The sequence below is a fragment of the Lepidochelys kempii genome, unplaced genomic scaffold, assembly GCF_965140265.1.
Source record: "Lepidochelys kempii isolate rLepKem1 unplaced genomic scaffold, rLepKem1.hap2 scaffold_104, whole genome shotgun sequence".
In the NCBI taxonomy this organism is placed as follows: Eukaryota; Metazoa; Chordata; order Testudines; family Cheloniidae; genus Lepidochelys; species Lepidochelys kempii.
In genome coordinates, this window is record NW_027333591.1 from 262,281 (window position 1) to 287,752 (window position 25,472).

A 25,472-nucleotide genomic window follows, 5' to 3' on the forward strand; every position below is an offset into this window, starting at 1 on the left:
CAAAACACGACACACAACACATCACACACACACACAAAAGTCTCACACACAACACGACACACAACCCGTCTCACACACACACAACACAACACAACACACACACAACATGACACATACAAAAACAAATCGCATGTCCCGCACAACATGTCACACATTGCATGGATACACACAACACATCGCAACCACACATGCACGCAAGTCGCACAACACACACAGAGAAATACGTCACACACACAAACACAAACAATGCGACACACAACACAACACACAACATGTCACAAACACAAACATGTATCTCACACACAAACAACACGACACAGAACCCGTCTCACACAGACACACAGACATACACTACATGAAAAACAACGCGTAACACACACAACATGACACACAACACCTCACATATACAACACATCACATGTCACTTGTCGCATGTCGCACTGACACACACAACTCATCGCACGTTGCCCAAATACTTCGCACATCACAAGTAGCATGTCACACATCACACCTACACACATAACCCGTCACACAACACACGCCACACACAAACATGTCGAATGTCAGACACACAACACGTCGCAAGCACACTCGGCACACTGGACGTCGAAGACACAACACGTCGCGTGTCGCACGTCACACACAAAAATGTCGCACGTTCCACACACATGTTGCACGTCGCGCATCGCACATACATGTTGCACGTGGCATGTCGCACAAACACACACACACAACGCAAGCAGGTCTCTCGTAAACAAACACCATGAAACACAACACGTCACACACACACATGACACAACACATCACACAGACAGACACAAACACACACAACATGACACACAAACCCCCACACACCACGTCACACACAACATGTCACATGACACCACAAACACAACACCACACACACACACTCAACACATCACACAACACGTCACACACACAACACGACACACAACATGTCACACAGATAGACACAAACACACACAAGACGTCACACACACAACACTACACAAAACACATCTCAAAAACACACACACACACACACACCATGTCACATGACACCACAAACACAACATCACACACACACTCAACACGGCAAACAAGAAGACGCACATGTGAAGTGCGACATGCGACGTCTTCTGTTTGCGTGTGCGACATGCAACATGCAACGTTTTTTGTGTCTGAAGTGTGACGTCCAACGTGTTGTGTGTGCAACATGCAATGTTTTGTGTGTGTGATGTGCGACGCAGGACGTGTTGTGTGTGTGACGTGCGATGTGCTCCGGGTGGGGTCTGTGTGTGTTTCTGCACAAGCTGATTGCGATGTCCCGGAGGCCAACAGCAAAGAGGGTTCGGCGTCCGCTTTCTTGCCCTGCCGTCAGTCTGCCACCGGGCTGGGGGGACAGCGGCTGGGGACCCCAGGAGCTGCTGAGAGACGCGGAGGATCCCTCGGGAGGGAGAAGACGACGGGAGAATCAGACTCTTCCAGCAACGAGCCACATTTGCCCAGTGCTGACGCTGTCAGGCCTCCGCATTTTGGGCCAGAAACCAACAGCCAAATCGAGCTGGAAAATTGAAGCACTTGCAAATGGCCCTTCTAGCATCTCACCAGACCGTCGGCGACCCTCTGGGGGTGAGCTGTGGGCTCCCGAGAGGTAGAATCCAGGGCCTGCCTCTTCGCTTCCCACGGCCAGGTATTTTCAGCCCCCAACAATGAGGGGAAGAACAGGGAGATGAAAAGCCAAAGAAAGTTTCCAGAGTTCTCCTTCCTGGCTGAGCTGGGGGCGCTGTCCAGGTCACGGATGGTCACTCTGGGGAGGGATGTGGGTCTGGTCCACTTTGCAGGCGGTTGATCTGGGGAAGGATGTGGGTCTCAGATATCTGGAGGATTGGCCCATAGCCCAGTCTTGTGGGGGCACAGCTGGTGGTCCTCATCCGCGTCTGTCAGCCTCTCTTCTGCCAGAGAAGGCAAGCCAGGCCAGTACGCACAATGATGCTGTCAATAAAATGGAATCAAGTTGTGGATGTTTTTTCTTTGAAAAAATATTTTCACACTTTTCAATCGGCCCCTGGTAGTTCCGATGAGAAATGTGAAGGACGAGATATTGGAACAGTTCCCTCTTCGTGGGAGCAACAGCTGGCTGGGGTTTGGCTGCTCAGGCTTTTGTTCCCTGGTTTTACCCACTGTGGTTTCTTTTGCATGGATTTCATGTACCTGTGTGTAAGTTTTTGCCCCAAGGCACACGGCTGTACAGGTTTTATCTCCAATCTTTACAAGTTGAAGTTGCAGATGGAGGGGGCTCCCAGCATTGGCAGCCTTAAGGGGGTGGGCGGCTAGAAGCTGGGGGACTGGATCGGGACCCCCCAACACTGACTGGTCTCTCTGCCCTGCAGTTTTAGTCCCCCCCCCAGATTAGCCTGATGATTACAGCAAAAGTTTTGTTTCTCCTGCTGTTAACAGCCCACCTTCATCAATTGGTCTCGTTAAGAGATGCTATGGCAACCCCCATTTTTTCGTTTTCTCTGTATCGCTATATCTATATCTTCCTGCTGTATTTCCCCTGCATGCATCTGATGAAGTGGGCTTTAGCCCATGAAAGCTTATGCTCAGATAAATTGGTTCGTCTCTAAGGTGCCACAAGTCCTCCTCATTCGCTTTTCCTGACTGATTGTGCTGGGGGCTCTGCCTGGCTCCACCGCTCCGGTCCCTCAGCGACCAAGGCCACCTGGGAACCCTGATCGATTCCAGCTTCAAGGAGTGCTGAGATCCATCTGTCTCTTTCTGTGCCTCTGTCTCTCTCTAGGAATAGCCTCCTGACCCTGCCTCCTGTGATCAGTTATCGTTTGCTAGCCCCCCACCCCACCTCTATGGGTGGTTTTGGCTTCTCCATTCACTCTGCAGCAACGCTCCTTGTACCCAAGCTAAAGATCCCTGCAGCCCCAAAAGTCCTCGGGGGTTTGCTCAGCAAGTGGGTTACGAGCAGAATGGTTGTGGGGTGAAGGTGGGGAGAGGGAGGTGCTGAACCTGGGGCAGAGGAGGGTGGCAGATTAAGGTGTTGCTCAGCCCAGCCAGCTGAGTCCAAGGACATAGGAGGGGACCAGCTTTAAATTGCTGTTCGATCCAGCCCACTGAGTCCCGGGACACACCAGGGGTCAGCTTGCGAGTGCTGATGACCCAGTCCTCTCTGACATGCTATGTTCATGTGTGTGTGCCTGTGTGTCTGTTCGTGTTCATCACATTTGGGGGCTGGAAAACCCCAGCCCTGGGGAACCGAGGTCCTGCAGGGTAGCTCCATTGGGAGGGAACTTGCAGAAGGAAGGAGTAGCGCTCCATAGGGAAACACAAGTGACAAAAGCAGCACATTGACAGAATTGCAGAATCTCCCCCCCACCAGAAGAGTAACCCTAACAAATTGGTGTACCCCAAGGTAAAGGGCAATTCTGGTAACAGCTCATTTGGGGCTTGTTTGGAAGGGGGATGGACATCATTCTTGGGACAAGTCACCTGCTATGGCAAAAAACACTTTAGCCCTGTGCGCCCTTCCAGACAAGTCTTATGTCCCAAATACTTTGGGGCCAGTTTTGTTTAATATCTTCACTAATGATCTGGAGGATGGCATGGATTGCACCCTCAGCAAGTTTGCAGATGACACTAAACTGGGAGGAGAGGTAGATACACTGGAGGGTAGGGATACGATACAGAGGGCCCTAGACAAATTAGACGATTGGGCCAAAAGAAATCTGATGAGGTTCAACAAGGACAAGTGCAGAGTCCTGCACTTAGGACGGTAGAATCCCATACACTGCTACAGACTAGGGACTGAATGGCTCGGCAGCAGTTCTTCAGAAAAGGACCTAGGGGTTACAGTGGACGAGAAGCTGGATATGAGTCAACAGTGTGTCCTTGTTGCCAAGAAGGCCAATGGCATTTTGGGATGTATAAGTAGGGGCATTGCCAGCAGATCGAGGGACGTGATCATTCCCCTCTATTCGACACTGGTGAGGCCTCATCTGGAGTACAGTGTCCTGTTTTGGGCCCCACACTACAAGAAGGGTGTGTAAAAATTGGAAAGAGTCCAGCGGAGGGCAACAAAAATGATTAGGGGACTGGAACACATGACTGATGAGGACAGGATGAGGGAACTGGGATTCTTTAGTCTGCGGAAGGGAAGAAGGAGGGGGGATTTGATAGCTGTTTTCAACTACCTGCCAGGGGGGTCCAAAGAGGATGGATCTAGACTGTTCTCAGTGGTAGCAGATGACAGAACGAGGAGTAATGGTCTCAAGTTGCAGTGGGGGAGGTTTAGTTTGGATATTAGGAAAAACTTTTTCACTAGGAGGGTGGTGAAACACTGGAATGCATTACCTAGGGAGGTGGTGGAATCTCCTGCCTCAGAAGTCTTTAAGGTCAGGCTTGACAAAGCCCTGGCTGGGATGATTTAGTTGGGGATAGGTACTGCTTTGAGCAGGGAGTTGGACTAGATGACCTCCTGAGGTCCCTTCCAACCCTGATATTCTGTGATTCTATGATCAGTCTGGAGTTTCACACACTGAATGATCAGAATACAGTGACCTGCAATGAGCTACAGACCAACAACCATTCACACTGATTCTTCAGCAAGTGTTTTAGAAGCACGAGAACACCAGCGAGAACCAGGAACGGATCAGAGACAATCAGCAGCGAGAAGGAGAACAATTCACCAAGCAGATAATTGGTTCTGGCTTATTTGCTGGGCCTTAAACGAGAACAACAAAGTCCTGAGTCTGCTCCCTGCCACGAGACCCCCTGCTCAGCCAATCAGCGTGGAGACTCTGGCGGTGGCTGAGGGTTCCCCAGATGACCCAGGGATGGCTCAGGTCACCGGTGAGGATCACTCTCAGAGCACGCTTCCTGTCCCATCTCTTTGGGAGGCCTCCCACCATGAGGGCTACAGAGCAGCCCCCTCCTCGCCAGTGGATGGAGGGAAGCAGAAAAAGGAAAACCAAAAAAGACAAATCCCAAGGACTCGAAGGGACAAAGGCCTAACTGGGGGAAAATTGTCCCACCTTAACCTCCTGTTTTCCGTGCCGACAATTTGGCCAGCACCAGGTGGATCAGGCTGCCTAGGTACCAAACTTCTCTGGGGCTCTTCCCTTCTCCACAGGGACGTCTGTCTTCTCGCTCAATGAGCAGTGGGAAAAGAGAAAACTCCAGAGAGGCTCCACCTCGCGCTCACATACGAGACCCTGAATTCTCTCTCAGTCCTCAAGGAGACACCTCAAGAAGGAGACTCCCTGCAGCAAAGCCCCGGGGGTCTCTGAGATCCCCCTGCCCTGCAGCCTGTCCTCCCTGGCCGTTGTCGTGGACTCTCTGTGAGGTCACCGCCTCCCAACCTCCTTTCACCAATCAGCTGAGTGCTGCAAAAGGCCCTTGTGATATCACTGCCACCCCCACCCCTGCCCTGCAGGGCTCATGTCCTGCCCCGAGCCGGCTCCTGTGCGTGTTTGAGCTGCTCCCCCTGGGTCACCCCCACACACTCAGTGGTCATGCAAGGGTTCACGCAGGCCACACGTGGAACCATCAGAGGATGCTCAATGTGCCGCACCCGGTTTTGCAGAGGTTTGGAGACTTGAAGGCCAGAAGAGACTCTTAGATCATCTCATCTGGCCCCCTACACATCCCAGGCCTCCTGCATGGCGCAGTCGCGAGTTGTCATAAATATAAAGGGAAGGGTAAACCCCTTTAAAATCCCTCCTGGCCAGAGGAAAAATCCTCTCACCTGTAAAGGGTTAAGAAGCTAAAGGTAACCTCGCTGGCACCTGACCAAAATGACCAATGAGGAGACAAGATACTTTCAAAAGCTGGGAGGAGGGAGAGAAACACAGGGTCTATAATCTGTCTATATGCTGGTCTTTGTCGGGGATAGACCAGGAATGGAGTCTTAGAACTTTTAGTAAGTAATCTAGCTAGGTATGTTTTAGATTATGATTTCTTTAAATGGCTGAGAAAAGAATTGTGCTGAATAGAATAACTATTTCTGTCTGTGTATATTTTTTGTAACTTAAGGTTTTGCCTAGAGGGGTTCTCTATGTTTTTGAAGCTAATTACCCTGTAAGATATCTACCATCCTGATTTTACAGGGGGGATTTCTTTATTTCTATTTACTCCTATTTTTATTAAAAGTCTTCTTGTAAGAAAACTGAATGCTTTTTCATTGTTCTCAGATCCAAGGGTTTGGGTCTGTGGTCATCTATGCAAATTGGTGAGGGTTTTTATCCAACATTTCCCAGGAAAGGGGGGGTGCAAGTGTTGGGAGGATTGTTCATTGTTCTTAAGATCCAAGGGTCTGGGTCTGTAGTCACCTAGGCAAATTGGTGAGGCTTTTTACCAAACCTTGTCCAGGAAGTGGGGTGCAAGGTTTTGGGAAGTATTTTGCGGGGAAAGACGCATCCAAACAGCTCTTCCCCAGTAACCAGTATTAGTTTGGTGGTGGTAGCGGCCAATCCAAGGACAACAGGTGGAATATTTTGTACCTTGGGGAAGTTTTGACCTAAGCTGGTAAAGATAAGCTTAAACCCAAAACTGTAATCGAAGCAGGAGAGATTGGAGCCAGATGGGTGGAGGTGGCAGAGAAGAAGAAAACTGGTCGCAGTTGGAGCGGAGACCAGAAGGGACCACCCCAGACCACACCCTATTACCGGGGGCCGTCCAAAGCCCCACCTACCTCCCAAAGAACCCTCCAGACCCCTTATCGTCCCACCACCCCGTTCTCCAGCAACCCTCCTCGCCCCAGTGACCCGTCAGCTGGACGATGTTTTAAATGTAACGAGCTGGGGCATGTAAAGGCCAACTGCCCCAAGAACCCCAACAGATTACAGTTCATTGCACCGGAATCACACCAGAGGTCCACAGGCCCAGATACCTCCCAGATACCCTTGGAGCGGAGGGAAACTGTGAGTGTGGGCGGGAAGAAGGTCACCACGTGGAGGGATACCGGAGCACAAGTGTCAGCTATCCATGCTTCCTTAGTGGACCCCAATTTAATCAACCCAGAGATCCAAGTGACGATTCAACCCTTCAAGTCCAACTCTTTCAATTTGCCTACAGCCAAGTTGCCTGTCCAGTACAAGGGCTGGTCAGGAATGTGGACTTTTGCAGTCTATGATGATTATCCCATCCCCATGCTGTTGGGGGAAGACTTAGCCAATCATGTGAAGCAGGCCAAGAGGGTGGGAATGGTCACCCGCAGCCAGGCTAAACAAGCCGTGAGGCCTAGCTCTGTTCCGGAAACTTCTATCAGGACCCAGTCAGAGGTGATGGACCCGGACCCCAGGCCAATGTCTGCAACAGCAGTAGTGGATCCAGTCCCAGAGACCCAGACGGAACCAGTCCCAGAACCGGAACCAGCCAAACAACCAACACCAGACTCCGTGTCAGCACTGAATCCAGTACTTGCAACCTCAACACCAGAGGGCCCCACCGAACCTGAACCGGCAGCAGCCGATAACCCTACACAAGAGGCTCAGCCGGAGCCTGAATCCCAACATAGTGCACCAGCGGAGAGCGGTTCACAGTCAACAGAAACAACTCCATCCCCTATATCGCTTCCAGAGGGACCAAGCCTAGGTCCACAATCCAATGAGGAACTGATGTCCCCAGCATCAAGGGAACAGTTCCAGACCGAACAGGAAGCAGATGAAAGCCTCCAGAGAGCTTGGACGGCGGCACGGAGCAACCCACCGCCTTTCAGCTCTTCTAATCGATCCAGGTTTGTTGTAGAAAGAGGACTTTTATACAAGGAAACTCTTTCTGGTGGACACCAGGAAGACTGGCATCCTCAGAGGCAGTTGGTAGTTCCAACTAAATACCGGGCCAAGCTCTTGAGCTTAGCCCACGATCACCCTAGTGGCCATGCTGGGGTGAACAGGACCAAAGACCGTTTGGGGGGATCATTCCACTGGGAGGGAATGGGCAAGGATGTTTCTACCTATGTCCAGTCTTGTGAGGTGTGCCAAAGAGTGGGAAAACCCCAAGACCAGGTCAAAGCCCCTCTCCAGCCACTCCCCATCATTGAAGTTCCATTTCAGCGAGTAGCTGTGGATATTCTGGGTCCTTTTCCGAAAAAGACACCCAGAGGAAAGCAGTACATACTGACTTTCATGGATTTTGCCACCCGATGGCCGGAAGCAGTAGCTCTAAGCAACACCAGGGCTAAAAGTGTGTGCCAGGCACTAGCAGACATTTTTGCCAGGGTAGGTTGGCCCTCTGACATCCTCACAGATGCAGGGACTAATTTCCTGGCAGGAACTATGAAAAACCTTTGGGAAGCTCATGGGGTAAATCACTTGGTTGCCACTCCTTACCACCATTACTCAAATGGCATGGTGGAGAAGTTTAATGGAACTTTGTGGGCCATGATACGTAAATTTGTAAATGACCACTCCAATGATTGGGACCTAGTGTTGCAGCAGTTGCTCTTTGCCTACAGAGCTGTACCACATCCCAGTTTAGGGTTTTCCCCATTTGAACTTGTATATGGCCGCGAGGTTAAGGGGCCATTGCAGTTGGTGAAGCAGCAATGGGAGGGATTTACACCTTCTCCAGGAACTAACATTCTGGACTTTGTAACCAACCTACAAAACACCCTCCGAACCTCTTTAGCCCTTGCTAGAGAAAACTTACAGGATGCTCAAAAAGAGCAAAAAGCCTGGTATGATAAACATGCCAGAGAGCGTTCCTTCAAAGTAGGAGACCAGGTCATGGTCTTAAGGGCGCTCCAGGCCCATAAAATGGAAGCATCGTGGGAAGGGCCATTCACGGTCCAGGAGCGCCTGGGAGCTGTTAATTATCTCATAGCATTCCCCACCTCCAACCGAAAGCCTAAGGTGTACCATATTAATTCTCTAAAGCCCTTTTATTCCAGAGGATTAAAGGTTTGTCAGTTTACAGCCCACGGAGGAGACGACGCTGAGTGGCCTGAAGGTGTCTACTACGAAGGGAAATGTGGTGGTGGTGTGGAAGAGGTGAACCTCTCCATGATCCTTGGGCGTATGCAGCGACAGCAGATCCAGGAGCTGTGCACTAGCTACGCACCAACGTTCTCAGCCACCCCAGGACTGACTGAACGGGCATACTACTCCATTGACACAGGTAATGCTCACCCAATTAGGGTCCAACCTTACCGGGTGTCTCCTCAAGCTAAAACTGCTATAGAACGGGAGATCCAGGATATGTTACAGATGGGTGTAATCCGCCCCTCTGAAAGTGCATGGGCATCTCCAGTGGTTCTAGTTCCCAAACCAGATGGGGAAATACGTTTTTGCGTGGACTACCGTAAGCTAAATGCTGTAACTCGCCCAGACAACTATCCAATGCCACGCACAGATGAACTATTAGAGAAACTGGGACGGGCCCAGTTCATCTCTACCTTGGACTTAACCAAGGGGTACTGGCAGGTACCGCTAGATGAATCTGCCAAGGAAAGGTCAGCCTTCATCACACATCTCGGGCTGTATGAATTTAATGTACTCCCTTTCGGGCTGCGAAATGCACCCGCCACTTTCCAAAGACTTGTAGATGGTCTCCTAGCGGGATTAGGAGAATATGCAGTCGCCTACCTTGACGATGTGGCCATATTTTCGGATTCCTGGGCAGACCACCTGGAACATCTACAAAAAGTCCTTGAGTGCATAAGGGAGGCAGGACTAACTGTTAAGGCTAAGAAGTGTCAAATAGGCCTAAACAGAGTAACTTACCTTGGACACCAGGTGGGTCAAGGAACTATCAGCCCCCTACAGGCCAAAGTGGATGCTATCCAAAAGTGGCCTGTCCCAAAGTCAAAGAAACAGGTTCAATCCTTCTTAGGCTTGGCCGGTTATTACAGACGATTTGTACCACAATACAGCCAAATCGCCGCCCCACTGACAAACCTAACCAAAAAGAAACAGCCAAATGCCATTCAGTGGACCAAAGAGTGTCAGAAGGCCTTTAACCAGCTTAAAGCGACACTCATGTCTGACCCTGTACTAAGGGCCCCAGACTTTGACAAACCGTTCCTAGTAACCACAGATGCGTCCGAGCGTGGTGTGGGAGCAGTTTTAATGCAGAAAGGACCTGATCAAGAATTCCACCCTGTAGTGTTTCTCAGAAAAAAACTGTCTGAGAGGGAAAGCAACTGGTCAGTCACTGAAAAAGAAGGTTACGCCATTGTCTACGCCCTGGAAAAGCTACGCCCATATGTTTGGGGACGGCGTTTCCACCTGCAAACCGACCATGCTGCACTACAGGGGCTTCATACCACCACGGGAAATAACAAAAAACTTCTTCGGTGGAGTTTAGCTCTCCAAGATTTTGATTTCGACATCCAACACATCTCAGGAGCTTCTAACAAAGTGGCTGATGCACTCTCCCGTGAAAGTTTCCCAGAATCAACTGGTTAAAATCGTCCTTGAGATGTGGAAAATATTGTTAGTCTTTATGTACTTGGTAGTATATTTAGAGATGCATGTGTCTTATTAACTCTGTTTTTCCTAGAGCTCCAGGAAGAAATCCCAGCCAGTGTTTCACCCTAGCTGAGATTTGGGGGGCGTGTCATAAATATAAAGGGAAGGGTAAACCCCTTTGAAATCCCTCCTGGCCAGGGGAAAGCTCCTCTCACCTGTAAAGGGTTAAGAAGCTAAAGGTAACCTCGCTGGCACCTGACCAAAATGACCAATGAGGAGACAAGATACTTTCAAAAGCTGGGAGGAGGGAGAGAAAGAAAGGGTCTGCATGTCTGTCTATAGTCTGTCTATATGCTGGTTTCTGCAGGGGATAGACCAGGAATGGAGTCTTAGAACTTTTAGTAAGTAATCTAGCTAGGTATGTGTTAGATTATGATTTCTTTAAATGGCTGAGAAAAGAACTGTGCTGAATAGAATAACTATTTCTGTCTGTGTATCTTTTTTTGTAACTTAAGGTTTTGCCTAGAGGGGTTCTCTATGTTTTTGAAGCTAATTACCCTGTAAGATATCTACCATCCTGATTTTACAGGGGGGATTTCTTTATTTCTATTTACTTCTATTTTTTATTAAAAGTCTTCTTGTAAGAAACTGAATGCTTTTTCATTGTTCTCAGATCCAAGGGTTTGGGTCTGTGGTCACCTATGCAAATTGGTGAGGCTTTTTACCAAACCTTGTCCAGGAAGTGGGGTGCAAGGTTTTGGGAAGTATTTTGGGGGGAAGGACGCATCCAAACAGCTCTTCCCCAGTAACCAGTATTAGTCTGGTGGTGGTAGCGGCCAGTCCAAGGACAACGGGTGGAATATTTTGTACCTTGGGGAAGTTTTGACCTAAGCTGGTAAAGATAAGCTTAGGAGGTTTTTCATGCAGGTCCCCACATCTGTACCCAAGAGTTCAGAGTGGGGGAGGAACCTTGACACACCCCCACTGAGCAACTCCCCACTCTACTTCCCAGCACTTCCTGCCCACCGCAGAACAGCTGTTTCATGGAACTGAGGATGCTCCGGGAGGGTTAGTTCGGGGCGGTGCATGGGATTCACATACTTGGGGCAGTGCATGGGATTCTTCTCTCCTAAGTGCAGGGCTCAGCACTTGTCCTTGCTGAACCTCATCAGATTTCTTTTGGCCCAATCCTCTAATTTGTCTGGGTCACTCTGAATCCAATCCCGACCCTCCAGCGTATCTCCCTCTCCCCCCAGCTTAGTGTCATCTGTGAACTTGCTGAGGGTGCAATCCATCCCATCCTCCAGATCATGCACGAAGATGGTGAAGAAAACTGGCCCCCAGAGTGACCCGTGGGGAAGCGGGGGAGGGGGTGGAGGAGAGGAGGCAGACGGTGAGTGGCAGGGACCCCACAGAGGGGGGTGCAGTGGAGGAGAGGGGGAAATCATCCAGGCAGCGGTGGGCAGTGTGGACTGGGAGAAGGGGCGAGGCAGATACAGGAAGAGATGGAGCACAGGCGGGGAACTGGGGCCCAGGCACCCGGGGCCTGGTCGTTGTTGGCACCAGGGGAGGAGAGGAGAGAGAGACAGAGACAGAGTGTGTGTGATGGCCAACATACTAGAGGAGAGACAGAGAAAAACCTGGTAGGATAGCAAGCAACTCACCTCCTGGAGTCATCTGTGATGAAGCAGGACTTCATGTTTCCTCTGAATCGTGTGGGGGTGCCTCAGTTTCCCCTATGCAGTTCTTAAGGATCTAGGGGGTGGGGTAAGGGTGTATGATCGTTGCAGAGCTCTGGAGGGCAGGTGTGTGCAGGGGTCTGGACACAGAGAATGGCCGACACCCTCTTTCCTGGCACCTGATGGCCTGGGCCCTTCCCCCCTGTGAGATGAGATCTAAAGGGTTGGAGAACAAAGGAATCGGGTGCCCTCCTGGCCGGGGACAGGGACAAAGCCCAGAGAAGGAGGGGCTGGGGGGAGTTTCAGTTGGGGGCTGGCTGGAGACATGGAGTGAAGGGCAGACGGGGTTGTCTGGCTCACTGCCCCCCAAAAAATGGACCCGGCTGAGGGGTCCTGTTCTCTGCACCTACAAGCTCTGTGTTAGACCATGTCCCTGTCGTTTGTTTTCCTGGCTGGCTGAGAGTCCCGTCTGACTGCGGAGTTGGGGGGCAGGACCCTCTGCCCCCCCCCAGGACCCCGCCTGGGCGGACTGGCTGTGGGAAGCGCAGGGAGGGGCAGAGGAGGCTGAAGGCTCCGAGGTCAGAGCCAGGAAGGTGGAGCCGGGGGAGCTGTGTGTCCTGCAGACAGGCTGCTCCCCGAGAGGAGACTTCCCCAGAGTCCTGCCTGGCTTCCTGGGGAGCAGTCCCAGAGCATCGCCCGGGGACCCCGGGACATCCTCCTCCTCGATGAAACCTTCTGCTGTGTGACGTGTTGTGTGTGTCGTGTCGTGTGTCGTTTTGTGTGTGTGAGACGTGTTTATGTGTGCATGTTGTGGTCCATGTTGAGTGTGTGTGTGCCATGTTGTATGCCGTGTTGTGTGCGTGTGACGGTGTGTGCCGTGTTGTGTGCCGTTTTGTGTGCATGTTGTGTGTGTCGGTGTCATGTGTTGTGTGAGTTTTTTGTGTCTCGTGTTGTGTGCCGTTTTGTGTGTCTTGTGTCGTGTTGTCTGTGTGTGTGTCCTGTTGTGTGTGAGTGTGTGATATTTTGTGTGCGATGTTTTGTGCATCATGTTGTGTGTGTCACGTGTGCCGTTTTGTGTGTCATGTGAGGTGTTGTGCCTCGTCTCGTGTGTGTGTGTGTTTATGTGTCGGTGTCGTGTATTGTGTGTGATTTTTGTGTGTCGTGTTGTGTGCTGTTTTGTGTGTCATTTTGTGTGTCATGTTGTTTGTGTGTGTCGGTGTCCTGTGTTGTGTGTGTGTGAGAGACGTGTTTCTGTATGTGTGACGTGTTCTCTCTGTGTGTGTCGGTGTCGTGTTGTGTGTGTGTGTGTGAGTGTGGTCTGTCCTGTTGTGTGTGTGTGATGTGATGTGTGTGTTGTCTTGGGTGGCCACACAGGGTAAGACACAAAGCATTCCCCTCATGGAGGAAGAGTGACACAACGTGGCCACTCAGGAGTAACACACAAACAATCCTCCCCCCCCGCCCCCGGAGCAACAGTGATGTGTGTGGCCAACTCAGGTCATGCACAAACCATTTCCCTCACGGAGCAACAGTGACAGGGGGTGGCCACTGTTACGAATTAGACCCGACAGGTCACGCACAGGAACTGCTGCGAATTCTACCCGATTGGTCCCGCACAGTTCGAGTCTAGGCTGAGGCACACGAACGAAGTCCACAGCGGCAGGGTTCCCAAAAATACTCAGTTTATTATGCTTGAGCGTGGTGCCGCCCTGCTCATCAGGAGGGGACCCCGCAGGCAGGTTATACAGAGATTATAGACCTTTTAGCAAGGCACGTTGCCCTCGTGCATCGGAAACCTTAGCCAAGAGACAAACCCTTCCCTTAACTACCACCTATCCCGGCTAGGTCCATTCCCCGTGCTAGACCGTGACTTCAGCTACATTACACGGTCCTAAAGCAATGCACCAGGAACTTTTCTCATCAGGATGGGAGGCCCACAGCAAGGCCAGGAGGCAGGGAGTTAGGAACAGACAAAGAACAGAAACAGGGAGACAAAACAGGCTGGAGACAAGGGCGGGGGGGGGAGGATTTTCACAGGAATGCAGTATCTAAGAAACACTCCCCCTGGTGCATGGTGTGCTTGCTTTTAGACAATGGTGGGCCCCAAACCAAAATGGAGTCACACGTGCTAACTTTTCCTCCACACCACTCAGGGTCATGCACCAACAATTTTCCTCGTGGAGCCACAGTGACACCGGGTGGCTAATCCAGGTACTGCACAAAACATTTCCCTCATGGAGCAACAGTGACACTCGGTGGCCAGTCAGTGTAATGCACAAATCATTTCCCTCCTGGCCCAACAGTGACAGTGGGTGGCCAATTCAGGTCATGCTCAAATCATTTCCCTCATGGAGCAAGAGTGACACCGGGAGGCCCCTTGGAGTAACACACAAATCATTTCCTCACGGAGCACCCGTTGCACAAACTGAGTTTATTAATAATAATAATAAACAAAAAATAGTTTCACTAGAAAAGGCAGTTTTTCAGTGATTATAAGGGATAGCAAACAGAAGAAGGCAGATTACTGAGCAAATACAAATACACACACATGCTAAGCCTAAGATCTTAAAGAGACTGGATTCAAGAAGCCATTTCCCATCCTAAATGTCTTTTGGCAACTTGAAGAGTTTCTGTAGCTTAGACTTCCCGTTGTTTCTCTTTACAGACTAGACTCCTGTCTTAGTCTGGACTCCCCCTTCTCATTCCCTTTGTCTCTTCAGGTACTTTCAGCAGCCTTTCTACTGCCCGGCATGATTTTCGTCCGCTCCGACGTCTCCATGGCTCCCGAGACCTCACCTGTGGGAATGCACACCTACCCGTGTCCTACAAAGGGAGACGGCACCAGGAGAGCAGAGGAGAGAGAGCGAGTTGGCGAACACACGAGAAGACGGCGAGTGCGGACGAGGAACTGGAAGCGCCGACCTGGCAGCCGGGTCTGCAGCGGGCAGAGAGCGGAGGCCTGGTTCCGCCTCCTTGGAAAGAGGCCCAAGCGGCTCAGGCCCCTCCTGCCGCGTTCCCCTCCGGCGAGAGCTCCGGCACCATTCCTCGCCAGAGCCGCTGCGAGAGCCGAGCCGGAGCCCTCACTCCACAGCGCTCGACGGGGGCTGGGAATCTCGCCCTCGGCCCTGCCGCCCTCTTCCCTCCCGCCCACACCGGCCCCACGCGCCGCCCAGAGACCGAGTTCCCCCGACCGTCCCCGCTCCGCTCTCGCCACCGCGGGGGGTCGTCTCCGGGGTGTGATTTCGGTGTCGTGTCCTCTGCCGTCTTGTGTGTCGTGTGACGTGTCGAGGGCATGTGAGACGTCATGTGCCGTGCGTGAGTGTGTGTCAGCGTGTGTGAGAGACGTGGTTGTGTGTTTTCTTGAGTGTTTTGTTGAGTGTGTGATGTGTTGTGTGTCCATGTTGCGTGTGATTTTTGTGTGTGTGACAGGTTGTGTGTCGTGTTGTGTGCGCATGCAACATGTGCACGTGCGCGTGCGACGTGCAGTGTAGGCGTGACGTGCTGTTTACGTGCGACGCGCGACACGCAACGTGCCTGCGATGCGCACTGTGTTGTGTGTGCAACATGTGACGTGCTGTCTACAACATGCAACAGGCTGTGTGCGATGTGTTGTGCGTGTGACATGTAAAGTGTGACGTGCGACGTGCTGTGAGTGCGACATGCAATGTGTCAGTGTCATGTGTGTGTCTCAGTGTCGTGTGTGTCTGAATGTCGTGTGCCATTTTGTGTCACGTCTCGTGTTGTGTGCGTCATGTCTGTGACATGTAGTGTGTGCGTGCGTGTAACGAGTTGTGCATGTGCATAGTGCGACATGTGCATGACGTGATATGTGCGACATGCAACAAACTGTGTGTGCGATGTGTGTGTGCGATGTACGTGCAACGTGCTGTGTGTCTTTGAGTGTGTGTGAGACATGTTGTGAGACGTGTTGTGGGTCATGTTGAGTGTGAGACGTGTTGTGGGTCGTGTTGAGTGTGTGAGTGTGTGAGTGTGACATGTTGTGGGTCGTGTTGTGTTGAGTGTGTTTGTGTGACATGATGTGTTGAGTGTGTGTGTGTGACATGTTGTGGGTCATGTGTGTGATGCTTTCTGTGTCGTGTTGCGTGTGTGTTTGTATCGTGTGTATTTTTGTGTGTCGTGTTGTGTGCCGTTTTGTGTCATCGTGTGTGTGTGACGTGTGTGCGTCCGCGCGTTGGACGTATTTTGCGTGTCCCTGTGGGAAGTGCGAAGTGGGATGGGTCAACTTGCCACCCCCTTCCCCAACACTTTAGCCCCCTGTCGTAAACATGACCCTCCCCCCTCCCCAGGGTGCTACTGACACTAAAACGACCTAAAAGACCCCCGACTTATCACTATTGGCTGCACCCCATTGCCACCCGCACTTCTATGCTGCTGCTGGCCAAACCCTCCCCCCAAAATCTAAACCCCACCCCCTACCCGGAACCCAACTGGAACCCTGACCCCATAACCTGCCCCCCAACTCGAAACCCCTGAACCAAAACTGTAGCCCAACCCTCACCCCAACCCGAACCTCCAGCTCTGAACCCAGCCCCTCGAAGCCTGACACCGCTTTAAGCCAGAGCCCAGTTCCCCATTCCCACCCTGGGCAACAACAGTGCAAACCACCCTCCTGCCCCCCGCCCAGGGATCCTGCTTCTTACCACCCCTTCTTTGGAAATGAACCTTTTCTTCACTTGCATCCCACACACCTTCATTCTCCTTTGAGGGGTTCTTTAGTGACAGGGGTCTACACAAGGCAACTCTTTGCTGTCACAGCGTAACAGGACACAGAGACGTGAAAACAGTGCAAACAACATTCCACGAGTTTTCAGGAGGTTTAAACACCCAATACAGTTGAACATTGAACAGTCGCTTTGATCTCTACTAACACACACATCCACGGTTGGGAGGCTCTGTTTGCTGAGGTGGATCCACTGGGGGTTGATGTCGTGGGGGTCGAGTGAAGACCCACTAAATTGACAGCAGAGCGCTCTCCGGTTGCCGTTGGGACTGCTCCGGGAACGGTAGGAGGAAGGGAAGTCGACCGAAGAGCGTCTCCCGTCGACCCAGCCCAGTGTAGACACAGCAGTAAGTCAACCGAAGCGACGTCAAATCCAGCTCTGTTATTCACGCAGCGGGAGCAGCGTAACTTAGGACGACTTCCTGCGGTAGGATAGAGTCATAAATAGAAAGGGAAGGCTAACCACCTTTAAATCCCTCCTGGCCAGAGGAAAAATCCTCCCACCTGTAAAGGGTTAAGAAGCTAAAGGTAACCTCACTGGCACCCGACCAAAATGACCAATGAGGAGACAAGATACTTTCAAAAGCTGGGAGGAGGGAGAAAAACAAAGGGTCTGTGTCTGTCTATGTGATGCTTTTGCCGGGGACAGAACAGGAAAACAGGAATGGCGTCTTAGAACTTAGTAAGTAATCAAGCTATATATGCGTTAGATTCTGATTCCTTTAAATGGGTGAGAAAATAAGCTGCACTGAATGGAATGGATATTCCTGTCTGTGTGTCTTTGTGTAACTTAAGGTTTTGCCTGGAGGGATTCTCTTTGTTTTGAATCTAATTAACCTGTAAGGTATTTACCATCCTGAGTTTACAAAAGTGATTCTTTTTACTTTTTCCACTATTGAAATTCTTCTTTTAAAAAATGGAATGCTTTTTTGTTGTTCTTAAGATCCAAGGGTCTGGGTCTGTGGTCACGCATGCAAATAGGTGAGGATTTTACCAAACCTTCCCCAGGAAGGGGGGTGCAATGTTTTGGTGAGGATTTTTGGGGGTCTAACCCGGTTAGACTTTTGGTGGTAGCAGCGAAAGTCCAAGGGCAAAAGGTAAAGTAGTTTGTACCTTGGGAAGTTTTAACCTAAGCTGGTAAAAGTAAGCTGAGGAGGTTTCATGCAGGTCCCCACATCTGTACCCAGCGTTCAGAGTGGGGAAGGAACCTTGACAGATAGACACAGTGTGAGGCCTGAGTTTCCCCTGCAGTCTGGATGCTCAAACACTGGCTTGGCAACACAAGTCAGCAAGCCCAGGCCACATAGAGACAGGCTCAGTGTGCAGTGTGGACAGACCCTCAGACAGCCCCAGTATTGTCAAATGAGGAAATCCTGCCTGTGTTTTGACTTGCTGGTAGAAGAGCCGAGTGACCTTGGAGCTCACCGAGCTTCACTGACCAACGCAGCGCTCCAGCACCTGAGCTCTCGGGCTCCCTGCTGAAAGAAAAGCTGAAGGAGCGACCAAGGTCAAAGAGAGGTGCTCGTCTTTGGCCCAGGGCAGGGAGTCCCACCCTCAAAGCGAGAACATTTCTCTCTTTGTCCGTCTGAGTTGGGGCAGGAGTGATAACACGTCCTCCTGCATTGGCTGTTTCAGAGAGTAGTTTCTGACTGTCTTCTCAAAGACAGGGTGCGAAACAGGCCTCAAACCTGACTGAGTGGAAACAAGAACGATGCCGCTCGACTGAGCCAGCTGAGACTTGAGATGTGCCCCTTTGCTCGAGTGAGGGAACGACCTGGGAGGGGACCGGAAACCTGACCGGCCAATTCTTAACTTGCACTCTCTCCGCATCTTTCCTCTGAGTGCCGTCACGGTAGCTTCAATGCTCCAGCACCGGACGCCCGCCAGCTCTGGGCCCGACAAGCTTTCCTTGGGATTGGATTCTGGAAAGCAGGGGGGCAGGGAAGCAACAGGTGCATGTGGCTCCGTGGTGAGGTTTTCCTTGCAAGATGTGTGTGTGTGTCTGTGTGTGTCGGAAGCACTGAGTGTGGCTCTCCCTGAACCCACAGAGGGTGAGGGTGGCGGGAGCGAGACAGTAGAAGTATAAAGGGGAAAGGACGGGCGTAACGATGATGACTGTGTTGTGTTTCATTCCTTAGATGTGGGGCCACCACCTTTCTCTTGAGCCTTGTCGTATCCCAGGGGTAAAACTCGCCATCTGTCCAGCTACAAGGGCGTGTTTGTGTTCATTCCTGCGAGCCACACAGGGGTCTGATGTTGCTGCTTCCAATCCTCTGGCTCTGCCGGGAGAAGGGGCAATTCAGACCATTACTGAGCTGAGGGAGGGAGATAATTTTCTGACAGGGAGCGAGGCTCCTCCTAAAGGTGCTTGGCAGGCAGCCCTCCTTCCCAGGTGCGTCCCGACAACACCCAGTTGAAAAGGGGCCCTCCCCAGCCCTCCTCAGCGCGGTGACAATGAGCGAGTGAGGGAGGGTGGGGGAGAGGGAGTGACGGAGGGGAGGGAGATGGCGTGAGCGGGCCGGGACCTCGACAAAGGGGGGCACAAGGGTGTTCAGTTTTGTTGGGTGCGGAAGTTGGCAACCCGAGATCCAGGGGCAACAACTCCAACCTCCAGAGAGGCTGGGCAGGGGCAGGACATCAGCTTGGAGGGGAGGGGTGGGTGGGGCAGTGACATCACCAAGGCCTTTTGCAGGAACTCAGCCCATTGGGCAAAGGTGGTGGGGAGGGGGTGACCTCACCGAGAGACCCCGACATCAGCCGGGCAGGGCCGAGGTGCAGGGCCAGGGCAGTCTCGGAGACCCCCCCCCGGCTTTGCAGCCGCACGTCTCCTTCTCCAGGTCTCCCCTCGAGGACGGGGAGAGAATTAGGATTCCCGTCTGTGAGCGTGAGGAGGAGCCTCTGTGGAGTTTTCTCCTTTCCTACCCCTGGTTGTGCCAGAAAACGAACGTCCCTTGGACAAGGGCAGAGGCTGCGAGAGGTTTGGAACCTGTTGGTCTGATGCACCTGCTGCAGGCAGAATTCTCGGCACAGAAAACACTGGCTTAAGGGGGCAGAATTTGATTTCCTACCTCGGACTGTGACCCTTGGAATCACTGGGGACCTGGGGGTTTATCCTTTTTGGTTTCCCTTTTCCTCTTTCCTCCTTTCTCCTCTTCTCTTGCTTCTTTTCCCCCTTTTCCCTGCTTCCCTCCCTCTACCAAGGAGGGGTGTGTGCGGAGTGTGGGTGAGGGAGGTTGTGGATCTGAGAGTGATCCCCTCTGGAGATGGTGATGGGGGAGAGGGTTGAGGTGCGGGGGGGAGGGGGTTAGGGCTCCTCCTGGGGGTGTGGGGTTCAGGGTGTGGTTGGGGATGAGGGGTTTGGGGTGCAGGTTGCCCGAGGCAGAGAGGACTCACCCCCACCCGAGCCCTCTCTTACCACAGCAGCTCAGGGCCAGGGGCGAGGCACCTCTCTCCTGGCCGCAGCACCTCCTGTGGGGCTGGTTTGGGGCTGAGGGAGGGGACAGGATTTATTTTTCCTAAGTCAAATGGGGGAAGGGAAGGAGTTACGCTTCATTTTTTACCGTGGAAATTGAGGTCCCGTCTAATCTCTAAGACGCTATGGAAATAAGACACCACATCACATGGGGACCTCCCAAGAGCAGAGGGTGCGAGAACTCCAGCAACTGAGAGGGCAAGGGATTTACCGTCAGATTGTTTCAAACGCTGCATTCGTCGGCTGACATTTAACAGCAATGCTCAGCTAACATCGTGGAGAAAGGAATTCTCTGCTAAGGATTCAAGGTGCCCCTTTGGCCAACTCCACCCCTTCCCTGAACAGAGTGTGCTCAGAACAACCCCCCCACACACACACACACACAAAGCAAGGGAGGGGCTTGCTTGGCTTGTTTTACCTTTTATTTGGCAGCAGGTTTTTCAAAAAGCATTTCCTGCCCCTGTTCCCCATGGGAAGGAAGCAGATGGTTGTGGGGAAGGGAACCTCAGCATGGTAGAGCTGGGATTTGGGGAGAGGCAGAGGAAGGGGAGTGGGTGAGGGGGTGAAGGGGCAGTTGCACGGGAGGGAGTCTAAAGGGGGTCAGGTGGGGCAGCTGGGTAAGGGGTTCGGGGGGAACGCTGAAGGAGGGCAGTTGATTGTAGGGGGGGAAGACTGAAAGGGCAGCTAGGGAGGAGCCTGGGAAGGGGGGGAAGGTTGAGGGGATGATGAGGGGAGGGGGACTGGGGCAGTTGCGGGAGGCTGAAGGGAGTGATGGGGGGCTGAAGAGGTGATGGGAGGAAGGGGATATTTGGAAGGAGGCTGAAGGGGTGATGAGAGAAGGAGGCCTGGGGCAGAGAGACAGTTGTGGGGGCTGCTCATCCCCACGGAAGGGGAGTAGGAAGAGGAGCTGCCCTGGTATCAGAAGCTGTTTCTTTATTAGAACTTGGTACTTCCCTGTTCCTGAGCAGGGTCCTGGGATCAAAAGGTTCGACAGGGAACTAAAGAGATTCCTGGCGGCTTGGTCCATCGATGGCGATTAGCCAAGATGGGCAGGGATGGTGTCCTTAACCTCTGTTTGTCAGAAGCTGGGAATGGGGCGACAAGGGATGGATCCCGGCATGATTCCTGTCTGTTCATTCCCTCTGGGGCACCTGGCACTGGCCACTGTCAGCAGACGGACACTGGGCTAGATGGACCTTTGGTCTGACCCCGTCTGGCCGTTCTTTGCTCTTCTGTTCTTATCACCTGTTCAGTGACATCTGCAAGTTGCTGCCCACACTCATCACCAGCATCTGCTCCCTGCAACCAAAGGCAGGGGAAATCCCCCTGAAGGGGGGAAATTGGAGGGGAGGGATGGGCAAAGGGAGAAAACGGGGAAAGGATCGGGGTTCAGATGTGGGGAGGCTGCCCTGCCAGATAGGTGCAGAAGAGAAAATCCCTAGATAGAGGGTGGCAGAGGGGCTAACAGTTCCCACAGATGTGGGGGAGCCATCAGCAGCCGTTCCAAAAGAGGGTGTAGTGGATGGTAGAAGGACTTGTGTTCCTCACTGGATGGTCCCTCTCAGCACCCCCTCCGCAGGGCTGTGGGGTTAAAGGCCCCGGGGGGCCCATTGTCCAGAGACCACAGCTCTTCTCTCGCTGACATGGTGGACTGAGCTGCCAGTGGAAACTTGATTCAGGGAAATAGTTTACACCCTCCCCCCAAGCCCCCCCATCCTAATGCAAACGGATACTTTGATAAGTGTTAACCCAGTTTCCAAGAATTCCTGGCCAGTTTCCGTCTCTATAACGTGTCTGCTTGGAGCCTCCTAGGAGCTCAAAATGTGTCCTATCTGCTGTTCTGATTGCCTGAATTGGTCTCCCTGTCCTGAAACCCCCTGGATTTCTGTCGTTCTGCATCTTTTCATGATTGATTTCGAACAATGTTATTTGGATGACACTGTCCAGTGGAGCAGGAACCCACCGGAGAGGTCGGAAATAGGAAACCCCGGTGATCCAATCCCCCTGGCCCGAGCTCTTTCCTTATTTAGCCTCAGGGAACCAACTCCCACAGGAGCACGGGAGAGAGCCCCACCACAGCACCGTGCTTCACACACTGACCTGAAACATGGGGACCCTGGTTCAATCCTTCCTCCCTTGCAGAGAGTGGGGGGGTGATGCTGGCAGCACCAGCTCATGCTCAGGCCTCCATGAGCCACAGATCGAGCCCAAAGGCAGGCTTGCCTCGGTGGCAGGACAGAGCAGAGGGCCCAAGGGGAGTGTCTGGGACTCCCTCTTCAGGCTGTTGCCCTGCCTGGGGAGTTGGCTCTTGGTGGGTGAAATCAAACTATCGAGCTCCCAGTCCCCATGGGGTGTGTCCTGGTGTGTAACACTCTGCCCTGAGGTTGGTACTCACGCCCCGAGCTACGCGAGGCAGCTGGACACAGCCCAGGTGAGTGCTGTGAGAGAAGGGTCGGGCTCGGACACCTCCCCCTCCTCAGTCTCTCCCATTCAAGGGCTTGGCTGCCTCCCTGCCCTGTGAGCTGGCTTTCGTGTGTTGTATTGTAAGGTCCCTGTGTGGCCCATGCATTGTACGGGGAGTTTCGGCACCTAACTCCGCTGTGTGGATCCATGTTGTTCCTGTGATTTTCTAGCTGTCTAAACCCATGGCCTGTGACGCTCAGCATTGCCACACCTCTGTCCCGTCCTGGGCTGCGCCCTGTGTCACCAGTCAGCTCTCTGCAGAGCACAGCTGAGCGATTCCTGATTGACAGGGGTGTGTCCAGGACAAGAGACAGAGCACAGACTGGAAAATGGTTTCAGAGTAACAGCCGTGTTAGTCTGTATTCGCAAAAAAGAAAAGGAGTACTTGTGGCACCTTAGAGACTAACCAATTTATTTGAGCATGAGCTTTCGTGAGCTACAGCTCACTTCATCGGATGCATACCGTGGAAACTGCAGAAGACATTATATACACAGAGACCATGAAACAATTCCCCCTCCCACCCCACTGTGCTGCTGGTAATAGCTTATCTAAAGTGATCATGAAGTTGGGCCATTTCCAGCACAAATCCAGGTTTTCTCACCCTCCACCCCCCCACACACAAACTCACTCTCCTGCTGGTAATAGCCCATCCAAAGTGACAACAGACTGGAAAATGACACTTCACAGCAAAGCCCAAACGCTGCTCCTCGAGGCTCGCTATTCCCTGTGGGTGCTGGAGGGGGACACTGTGATGGGATCCCCCTGAGGTACAGCCTGGGACCAAGGGACCGCTGTGCCCCCTGAACCCTCTCCAGCCTGGGCTGTCTCTCCCAGTGCCCTGCTAGTGACCAGCAGCAACCCCGCCAGGTGCTGTTATCACCCAGCTTGATCGCATGAATGCTCCCCGAGCCACTCCTGAGTCACACAGGAAGGCACCAGCCGGATCCCCCCAGCTCCCAGCCCTGTATCTCAGGAGTAGGCTCTCTATCGTATGAATTGCTTCCCCACTTCAGCAGTGGAAAGTGGCTCGACATCAGCCTTTGATAACTGAGGAATTTACCATTCACTTCAGGGAAACTCACTGGTCAAGTTGAACAGGTCAACACGTTTATTGGCTACAAAATAGAGATTTTAAGTGGTATGAAGTGAACGGCAAAAAATCCAAGTTAGTTACCAAAGGAAATAAACACCTAAGCGCACAGTCTGAACTCTCAACCCTCCTAGACTGGGCAACAACGAGACAAAGCCGTTTTTCTCCCCCTCCTGGATTTTGCAGTCCCTAGCACCCAGATTTCTCCCTTGGAATCTGGGCCAGTCCCCTCAGTTGGAGTCTCAAGTCTTCAGTGTCCTTCTTGCTTGCAGTGTCGGTGGGGGAAGGAGAAAGGCCAAGCATGGGCCCCTGGGTTTGGGTTTGGTTTTTGTACCCTCAGTCCATGTGCTTGGGAAGCCCCAGGCCAGGCATGTCTGGGGTGGGGGTGGGGCATTGCTCAATCTCCCAGCACGGTGCAGCAATTCCCTTGCTGTGGCCTCATGCAGGTGAATCATTGAATGGGAGCTTCCTTGCTGGGCAATGGCTCTTGATGGGTTGTATCACACCCCACCCGGGGGTTGCTGACCTTCCTTGCTGGTACCTCTGGGGAAGCTCATTTTGGGCTGATTCCACAACTTACAGCATGTTTCAGTGAAAACCGTCCAATTCTTCTCATTTCATAGGCATTGAGGAGACACAGATCTAGACAGAGTGAAGAGGGACTTTTGGCAGCTCCTCACCTTTCCCCTGATCCCTTGCATGGCATGGTTTACATGTAACATCACAATTCAATCCAAGATGAGGAATATGGGGGTTACAGGGCACCTAGAGGAGTAGGATTCAATGTTTACATTTTGCATAATGAAAGATAAGGGATAATCATGTATTAAATGGATTGATGTATGATAGGATTTGACCATATTCTGCCCGCCACCCTTTCTGAGAGCAGGAAGGAACGGCCTCGTGGGCCATTGGTAAAGAGGCATCAGCCAGATTCTGATGTCTGAAGCTGATTTCAGGCAGGAATAGACCAGAACAGTCCTGGTCACCATTTGTTTTAGGATAAAGTTTCATTATGGTATTTGCTCCAAGGTCTTGTTTCTTATCTGCATTACAAATTAAGTTGTAAAAAGAAAAGGAGGAGGAACAGTGGGGGGTGAGGGTGGGGAGGAATAAACATGGGGAAATAGTTTTACTTTGTGAAATGACCCATCCACTCCCAGTCTCTATTCAAGCATCAGTTAATTGTGTCCAGTTTGCAAATTAATTCCAATTCAGCAGTCTCTGGTTGGAGTTTGTTTTTGAAGTTTTTTAGTTGAAGAATTGCAACTTTTAGGTCTGTAATCGAGTGACCAAAGAGATGGAAGTGTTCTCCGACTGGTTTTTGAATGTTATAATTCTTGACGTCTGATTTGTGTCCATTGATTCTTTTACATAGAGACTGTCCAGTTTCACCAATGTACATGGCAGAGGGGCATTGCTGGCACATGATGGCATATATCACATTGGTGGATGTGCAGGTGAACGAGCCTCTGATAGTGTGGCTGATATGATTAGGCCCTGTGATGGTGTCCCCTGAATAGATATGTGGGCACAATTGGCAACGGGCTTTGTTGCAAGGATAAGTTCCTGGGTTAGTGGTTCTGTTGTGTTGTATGTGGTTGT